We start from the raw sequence: 9,538 nt of genomic DNA, 5'->3' as shown, positions 1-9,538 counted from the left end.
CCAGATCAGCAGTAACATAATTCTAACAGGAGATCTTAACACGCCATTGACACCAATGGACAGATCAACCAGACAGAAAATCAACAAAGAAATAAAAGAACTGAATCTCACCTGTGAACAAATGGACTTAATAGACATATACAGAGTATTCCACCCAATAACAAAAGAATACACATTCTTCTCAGCAGTAAATGGGACGTTCTCTAAAATAGACCATATATTAACTCACAGAACATATTTAAATAAATGCAAAAGAGTTGAAATTATCCCTTGGATGCTATAGGACCATAGCACTATGAAATTAGAAATTAATGATAAAAGATACTGCGAAAATCCCACAAACACATGGAAACTGAATAACACACGCTTGAGTAATCAGTGGGTCACAGAGGAAATTAAAGAAGAAATTAAGCAATACCTAAAAGAAAATGAATATACAAATACAACTTACCGGAATCTGTGGGATGCAATGAAAGTGGTCCTCAGAAGAAAATTTATTGCACTGAGTTCCCACATCAGGAAAACAGAACGAATACAAATAAACAACCTGATGCTACATGTCAAACAGCTAGAAAAAGAAGAGCAAGTCAAGCCCAAAGCCAAAAGAAGAGAGGAAATTATAAAAATCAGAGCAGAAATCAAGCAATAGAGATTAAGACAACAATCCAAAGAATCAATGAATCAAAAAGTTGGTTCTTTGAAAGAATAAATAAAATCGATAAGCCCCTAGCCAACCTTATTAAAAAAGGGAAGAAAAAGCTCAAATTCATGCAATAAGAAAAGAAAAAGGTGAAATCACTACCAACTTGATAGAAATACAGAAGATCATCAGCATCTATTTCGAAAACCTCTACTCTCAAAGGTATGATAACACAGAAGAAATAGACAGATTCTTAGAAACATGTGAAGTACCAAAGCTAGATCAAGAGGATGTAAAACTGCTGAATAACCCAATCTCTATCAATGAAATTGAACATGTAATTAATTCCTTACCTACAAAGAAGAGCCCAGGCCCAGATGGATTCACTACAGAATACTACAAGAAATACAAAGAAGACCTAATGCTGACACTCCTCAAACTCTTCAACGAAATTGAAAGGGTAGCAATCCTTCCCAAGTCATTCCTGGAAGCAAATATTACTCTAGTACCAAAACCTGAGAAAGACCCAACTGAAAAAGAGAACTACAGACCAATCTCCCTAATGAACACAATCCTCAACAAAATATTGGCAAATAGGATGCAGCAAATCATCAAGAAGTTTATACACCATAACCAAGTGGGATTCATCCCAGGCATGCAGGGATGGTTCAACATATGTAAATCAATAAATGTAATCCACAATACCAATAAAGCCAAAAGTAAGAATCACATGTTCATTTCTATAGATGCAGAAAAAGCCTTCGATAAGATCCAACATTCATTCATGATAAGAACTTTACAGAAAATTGGAATAGATGGTCTTTACCTCAATATAATAAAGGCCATCTATGACAAACCAACAGCCAGTATCATACTAAATGGCCAAAAATTGAAAGCCTTTACTTTAAAATCAGGCACAAGACAAGGATGTGCTTTATCACCACTCCTATTTAATATAGTATGGAAAGTACTAGCCAGACAATTAGACAAGAGAGAAAAATAAAAGGGGTAAAGATAGGAAAAGGAGAAGTTAAATTGTCATTTTTTGCAGATGACATGATACTCTGCATAGAAGACCCCTAAACTCCATTGAAAGACTCTTAGATACAATAAATAAATTCAGTAATGTACCTGGATACAAATCAATACTCAGAAATCAATAGCATTCCTATACACTAACAACAAAAATCACAGACAGAGAAATAAGGGAAACCACACTTTTCATACTAGCAAGCAAAAAAATGAAATACTTAGGAATTACTCTTATGAAAGAAGTGAAAGACCTATACAGGGAAAATTATAATACACTGAAAGAAGAAATTGAAGATGATCTCAGAAAATGGAAAGACATCCCATGCTCATGGATAGGAAGAAGAATCATTGTGAAAACGGCCATTCTCCCAAAACTGTTATACAGATTCAATGCAATCCCAATGAAAATACCATCAACATACCTTATAGATCTAGAGAAATCACTCCTAAAATTCATCTGGAATGAGAAGAGACCTAGAATATCAAAGGCAATTCTAAGCAGCAAAGGCAAGGCAGGAGGCATCACAATCCCTGACTTGAAGTTATACTACAAAGCATCTGTAGTAAAATCAACATGGTACTGGAATCAAAACAGAGCCAAAGATCAATGAAATAGATTAGAAGATACAACCACAACTACAAACACACTCACCCACCTTATCTTTGATAAAGGAGCCAAGCAGTTTCACTGGAAGAATGACAGTCTCTTTAATAAATGGTGTTGGAAAAACTGGCTCTCTATTTGCCGAAAACTAAAACTAGACCCATGCCCATCACCATGTACTAAATTTAAATCTAAATGGACAAAGATATTAATATAAAACAGAAACACAAAATCTATTGGAAGACAAATTAGGTAAAAAGTTTGAAAACATAAGGGTAGGTAGAGAATTCACGAACAGTACTCAAACTGCACAGGAAATACTTCCCAGAATCAATAACTGGGACCACCTCTTATTAAAAAGTTTCTGCAAGTCAAAAAAAATCTCCAACATAGTGAAAATAAAGCCCACAAACTGGGAAAAGATCTTAATGAACTCCCCCTGAGACAAGGGACTTTTGTCTAAAACATATACAGAATTAAAAAAAAAAAAAACTCAGACCCCCAAAATTCAAAGACCCAGGCCAAAAATGGGCATCTGAGATGAATGCACACTTCTCAGATGAAGAAATACAAATGGCAAATAAATAAATGAAAAAAGTGTTCGTCTTCATTGGTTATTAGAGAAATGCAAATTTAAACCACACTGAGATTCCATCTCACTCCTGAAAGAATGACCAGGATAGTTTGCAGTCTCACTGTTTGAATGTCCACTTTGTATGCTTTGATACTGTGACTTGAGCAACTGTCTCTATGATAATAATTGTAATCTATTAACTGGTGATTTCTTACTGTTTTTTTTTTGTAGTTCTGTATTAATTGTACCCTTACACTGCTTTGCTTTGTTTTGTTTTGTTTTTTCTCTTTTTCCTTTTAAATAAAATTTAAAAAAAAAGAATGGCTAGGATCAAGAAAACCAACAACAACAAGTGCTGGAGAGGCTGTGGGGAAAAAGGAACTCTCCTGCACTGTTGGTGGGAGTGTAGACTGGTGCAACCATTGTGGAGGTCAGTCTGGAGATTTCTCAAAAAACTGGGATTGGAAGTCCCATTTGTTCCAGCTATTCCACTTCTAGGCATATTCCCAGAAGAACTGAAAGCATCATACCACAGTGATATATGCGCACCTATGTTTATAGCAGCACAATTTGTAATCACCAGATCTTGGAAACAACCCAAGTGTCCATCAACTGAGGAATGGATAAAAAAGTTATGGTATTTCTATGCAATGGAGTACTACTCAGCTATAAAGAAGGATCACATCAAAATATTTATCAATAAATGGGCACAGCTTGAAACTATACTCATAAGTGAAATAAATCAAACTTGCATCTGTGAACACCAAATAGTGTCCCTAGTGTAGGAAATGATTCAAATATATAAAAGTGTGTGGTAACCATGATTCCCCATTATGTAACCTTGAGGCCTTATAAAGTTTTCACTAATTAATTGGAATGGCTTTATTCTGGGCTGTTTGATATTATGGCCTGTGAGGCAATGAACAGCTATTTTGAAGAAAACAAGACATCATAATAGCTAGTGCTGATTTAATACCATCTTGTTTTAAAGCCCCACCAAACTATGGCTCTTCTGTCTTCATTGGTTTTATCATGTTGTATCTTGCTGGATTTTATCATATGTGGTATTATAAACAAAAATCATTATAGGCAAAGAGACAATATAGAAACCATTGTTCATTTTTCTGTTAGCTGGTTCTAAATACTCTACAATGCTTTCATCCACTTGAATGGTGTTACACTGTCTTGATATGTTTGATGCTATATTTCAAGAGAAAAGACAGACACTATGGTAACTACTATTAAGTCAGGTTATTTTGTGGTGAAGCACTAGGTTGCTGAAACTGTCATGCTTTGACCTGTATTGTTATGTTGTTATGCCCTCTTTTATCTCAACCTCTCCCTTATTCATTAAAAAATTATTTTTTTATTTCTTTTTTAAGCTAAGGGGAAAAATAAAAAAAATCTAGCAGGATATATTATAGTAACTTTTTTGATTTCCTATTAACATGATTTGAAGTCCTGTAATACTCCCACTATCTTGTTTTGACTGATTAGACTCTGTTCCGCTCTGTATGATAGTATTAAGTATCAGAGTATAGGCAACTATTTTGAAGGCAATAAGATTCACTTGGTGCCCATTCTAGTTTGACTATTATCCTCTTTTGAAATTCTGTAAGGTTTAGAATGTTTAGGTTTTATTGGACTTGTTCTCTACTGTTTTGTTCAACTTTATAATACCTAATGAGATAGACAATTCTTCTTAAGGAAACAAGAGGCATTATGGTAACCATTGTTGATAACCTTCTACTCTGTTCTTACATCATGTGCTATGTCTATCCTTGGTTTTGACTGACAGTTTTGTTTTATCATGTTTGATTTTATTCTCTTACCAAAAAAAGTAATAAGATCTATGAGAGCAATAAAACCCAAAATGTGTAAATTTTGTTGTAATAAAGAAAGGGGGAAAAAAGTGCCCCAAAGGATACAACAGCAATTGTGTTTAAGTGTGTTAAATAGATGCCCATATTAATATTTTTGATTGGATCATTGAACACAACTATTTGCAGTCTCACTGTTTGAAAGTTCACTTTCTATGCTTTGATCCTGTGACCTGAATCACTGTTTCAAAGATGATAGTGTCTAATCTATTAACTGGTGATATTTTTTGCTGTTTTTTTTTTTCTGTAGTTCTGTATTACTTGTACCCTTACACTGTTTTGTTTTGTTCTGTTTTTTTTTTTCTCTTTTTCCTTTTAAATTAAAAAAAAAGAATATCTCAAGTTTATCTTTCTTTATGGCTGTGAAGTACTCCACTGTATAAAAAAAACACATCTTTTTTACCCATTCCTCAGTTGATGGACATCTGGGTTGTTTCTAAGATTAAGCTATTAAAAAGTGTTCTCCTATAAACATGGATGTGCATATATCTCTGTGGGATGACATTTTTAATTCTTCAGGGAAGATATCCAGCAGGCAAATTTCTGGGCCAAATGGCATCACTAATCCTAGTTTTTTGAGGACTCTCCACACTGATTTCCACAGTGGTTGCACCAGTCTACATTCCCACCAACAGTGGAGAAGAGTTCCTTTTTTCCCACAGCCCCTCCAGCATTTGCTGTTGATTGATATCTTGATAATATGCACTCCTTATGGAGTGAGATGGAATCTCAGCATTGTTTTAACTTGCATCTTTTGAATGACCAGTGATGTTGAACATTTTTTCATATATTTACTTGTCATTTGTATTTCTTCCTCTGAGGAGGGTTTATTCATTCAGATGCCCATTTTTAGATTGGGCCTTTAAATTTGATAAGTATAATTGTTTTTCAATTATTTATATGGTTTAAATATTACTGCTTTGTCTGAGAGACAGTTGACTGAAATGTTTTCCCACTCTTTGGGTTGTGTTTCCATTTTTTTTGGTCATTTAAAAAGCTATGCAAAAGTTTTTTAATAGGATGAGGTCCCTGCTGTTGATTCTTTGTAGTATTTCCTGTGCAATTGAGATTTTGTTCATTTAGTCTTTGCCTACATCTATGTCTTCAAGGGTTCTACTATTCTCTCTTCGAGCATATTTAGCGTTTCTGTTTTGATACTTAGATCTCAGATCACTGATCCATTTCTATTTTAGTTTATTGCATATGAGAGAGGTCTAGTGTTAGTCTTTGTCATGTGGAATGCTAGTTGTTTTAGCATCCTTTATCAAAGAGAGTTTCTTCCAGTGAAAATGTTTGGCCCCTTTGTCAAACATAAGGTGGCTGAGTATGTTTGGAATTGTTTCTGTATCTTCTAATCTGTTCCACTTTTCCTCAGGTTTGTTTATTATTTATTTATTTGCCAGTAACTTGCTACTTCTATCAGTAGTTTTGTAGTACAAATTTAAGTCAAGGTTGTGATGTACCCCATGCTGCCTTTGTTGCCTGGGGTTGATTTTGCTCTTCCTTGTCTTGTCTAGTTCCAAATGAATTTTAACAATATTTTCTGTAGTTTTGTGAGGTATTCTAAAGGTATTTTGATTGGGATTGCATTAAATCTGTGCAGCAATTTTGAGAATATGAGCAGTTTTACTTTGTTGGTTCTATCTATGAGCAAGAGATACCTTTCCATTCTCTGAAATCCTACTTTATCTCATTCTTTAGAGTAATGTAATTTTCAATGTATAGATCATTTATTTTGCTTGTTAAATTAATTGCTAAGTATTTCTTTTTTCTTTCTTTGCTAAATATTTCTTTTTCTTTCTTTCTTTGATTGCTAAGTATTTCTTTTTCGTTCAGTGGAGCTGTTGGGATCTTCTATGTAGAGTGTCATGTCATGTGCAAATAATGATAATTTGACTTCTTTCTTTCCTACCTTTATTCCTTTTATTTCTTTTTCTTATCTAATTGATCTGGCTAATATTTTCAGAACTATATTAAGTAGGAGTGGTGGTAGTAGACATCCAAGTCTTGTTTCTGATTTTACAGTGAAAGATTTCAGTTTTTGTTGGTTTAGTATAATGTAGACTGTCCTTTATAAAAAGCATAGATGCGTTTTTCAAAGGCAATTCTAAGCAGCAAAGACAAAGCAGGAGGCATCACAATCCCTGACTTGAAGTTATACTACAAAGCAACAGTAGTAAAATCAACATGGTATTGGAATCAAAACAGAGCTGAAGATCAATGGAATAGATTAGAAGATACAACCACAACTACAAACACACTCAACCACCTTATCTTTGATAAAGGAGCCAAGCAGGTTTACTGGAAGAACGACAGTCTCTTTAATAAATGGTGCTGGAAAAACTGGCTCTCCATTTGCCGAAAACTAAAGCTAGACCCATGTCTATCACCATGTACTAAATTAAAATCTAAATGGGTCAAAGATCTGAATATTAAAACAGAAACACTAAATCTATTGGAAGACAAATTGGGTAGAAACCTTGGAGACATAGGAGTAGGTAGAGAATTCATGAACAGGACTCAAACCGCACGGGAAATACTTCCCAGAATCAATAACTGGGACCACTTCTTATTAAAAAGTTTCTGCATGTCAAAAGAAATCTCCAGCATAGTGAAAAGAAAACCCACAAACTGGGAAAAGATTTTAGTGAACTCTCTCTCAGACAAGGGACTCTTGTCTAAAACATATAAAGAATTAAAAAAACTCAGACCTCCAAAATTCAAAGATCCAATCAAAAAATGGGCATCTGAGATGAATACGCAATTCTCAGATGAAGAAATGCAAATGGCAAATAAATACATGAAAAAATGCTCATCATCATTGGTCATTAGAGAAATGCAAATTAAAACCACACTGAGATACCATCTCACTCCTGAAAGAATGGCCAGGATCAAGAAAACCAACAACAAATGCTGGAGAGGCTGTGGGGAAAAGGAACTCTCCTGCACTGTTGGTGGGAGTGTAGACTGGTGCAACCATTGTGGAGGTCAGTCTGGAGATTTCTCAAAAAACTGGGATTGGAAGTCCCATTTGTTCCAGCTATTCCACTTCTAGGCATATTCCCAGAAGAACTGAAAGCATCATACCACAGTGATATATGTGCACCTATGTTTATAGCAGCACAATTTGTAATCGCCAGATCTTGGAAACAACCCAAGTGTCCATCAACTGAGGAATGGATAAAAAAGTTGTGGTATTTCTATACAATGGAATATTATTCAGCTATAAAGAAGGATCACATTGAGATATTTATTAATAAATGGGTGCAGTTTGAGACCATACTCATAAGTGAAATAAATAAATCTCGCATGTATGAATACCAAATAGTTTCCCTAATGTAAGTAATGATTCAAATATATAAAAATATGTGGTAATCATGATTCCCCATTATGTGGCCTTGAAGCCTTATAAAATTTTCACTTATTAATTAGAAAGGCTTTATTCTGGGCTTCTTGATATGGAAATATTTGAAGCTATAGTATATGAAGTTTTATCCAAATATTTCAAGGAAAAAGACAGACACTATGGTAACTACTATTCTTTAAAAAAATTATTTAGTTATTTCTTATGTTTATTTTAATTAAGGGGAAAAATTTAAAAAATTAGGATATATAATAGTAACTCTTTTTGATTTCCTATTAACTTGTTTTGAAATTCTGTAATACTCCCACGATCTTGTTTTAACTGATTAGACTCTGTTCCATTCTGTGCCATAGTATCAAATTTGAGGGTATAGGCAACTACTTTGAAGGCAATAAGATTCACTAAGATGCCCATTCTGGTTTGACTATTGTCTCCTTTGGAAGTCCTGTAATGTTTACAATGCCTAAGTTTTATTGGTCTTGTTCTCTACTGTTTAGTTCAACTTTATAATACCTAATGACATAGACAATTCTTTTTAAGGAAACAAGAGACAACGTTGATAACCATTGTTGATAAACTTGTACTCTGTTCTACATCATGTGCTATGTTTATCCTTGGTTTTGACTGACAGCTTTGTTTTGCCATATTTGACTTTATTCTCTCCCCCCCAAAAAAGTAATAAGAACTAAGGAGTAATAAAATCCAAAATGTGTAAATTTTGTTGTAAAAAAGAGAGGGAGGAAAAAAAAAAGAGCTCTAACGGATGTAACAGCAAGTGTGTGTAGGGGTGTTAAATAGCTGACTATATTAATGTTTTTGGATCATTGAACACAGCTGTTTGCAGTCTCTCTGTTTGAATGTCTACTTTGTATTCTTTGATACTGTGATGTGAGCAACTATTTCCAAGATGATAATATGTAATCTATTAATAGGTGATTTCTTACTGTTTTGTTTTTTTTCTGTAGTTCTGTATTATGTGTAACCTTACACCACTTTGTTTTGTTTTGTGTTTTTCTCTTTTTCCTCTTAAATAAAATAAAAAAAACATAGATGCGTTTTTATAAGACAGATATAAAGATCATCTATTCCAATTTTGTGCAGGTTATTTTTAATCATGAATGGGTATTGGGCTTTGTCAAATGCCTTTTCTGTGTCTATTGAGAGATGACCATGTGATTTTTGCATTTGCTCTGTTGATACGGTGTATTAAATTTACTGATCTGCATATTTTGAACCCTCCCTGCATCTTTGGGATGAATCTGATTTGGTAATCATGAATAATCTTCTTGGTGATTTGCTGCATTCTATTTGTAATTATTTTATTGAAGATCTTTGAGTCTGTGTTCATTAGGTAGATTGAGCTGTGGGTCTCTCTTTCAGTTGGATCTTTCTCTGGCTTAGGTATCAGGGCAATACTTGCTTCTAGGAATGACTTTGGGAGTAT

Source organism: Cavia porcellus, unplaced genomic scaffold (assembly GCF_034190915.1).
Source record: "Cavia porcellus strain 051 isolate PalLab524CR breed Dunkin Hartley unplaced genomic scaffold, mCavPor4.1 scaffold_4, whole genome shotgun sequence".
NCBI classification, from domain to species: domain Eukaryota; kingdom Metazoa; phylum Chordata; class Mammalia; order Rodentia; family Caviidae; genus Cavia; species Cavia porcellus.
Note: the sequence above shows the minus strand (reverse complement) of the source record.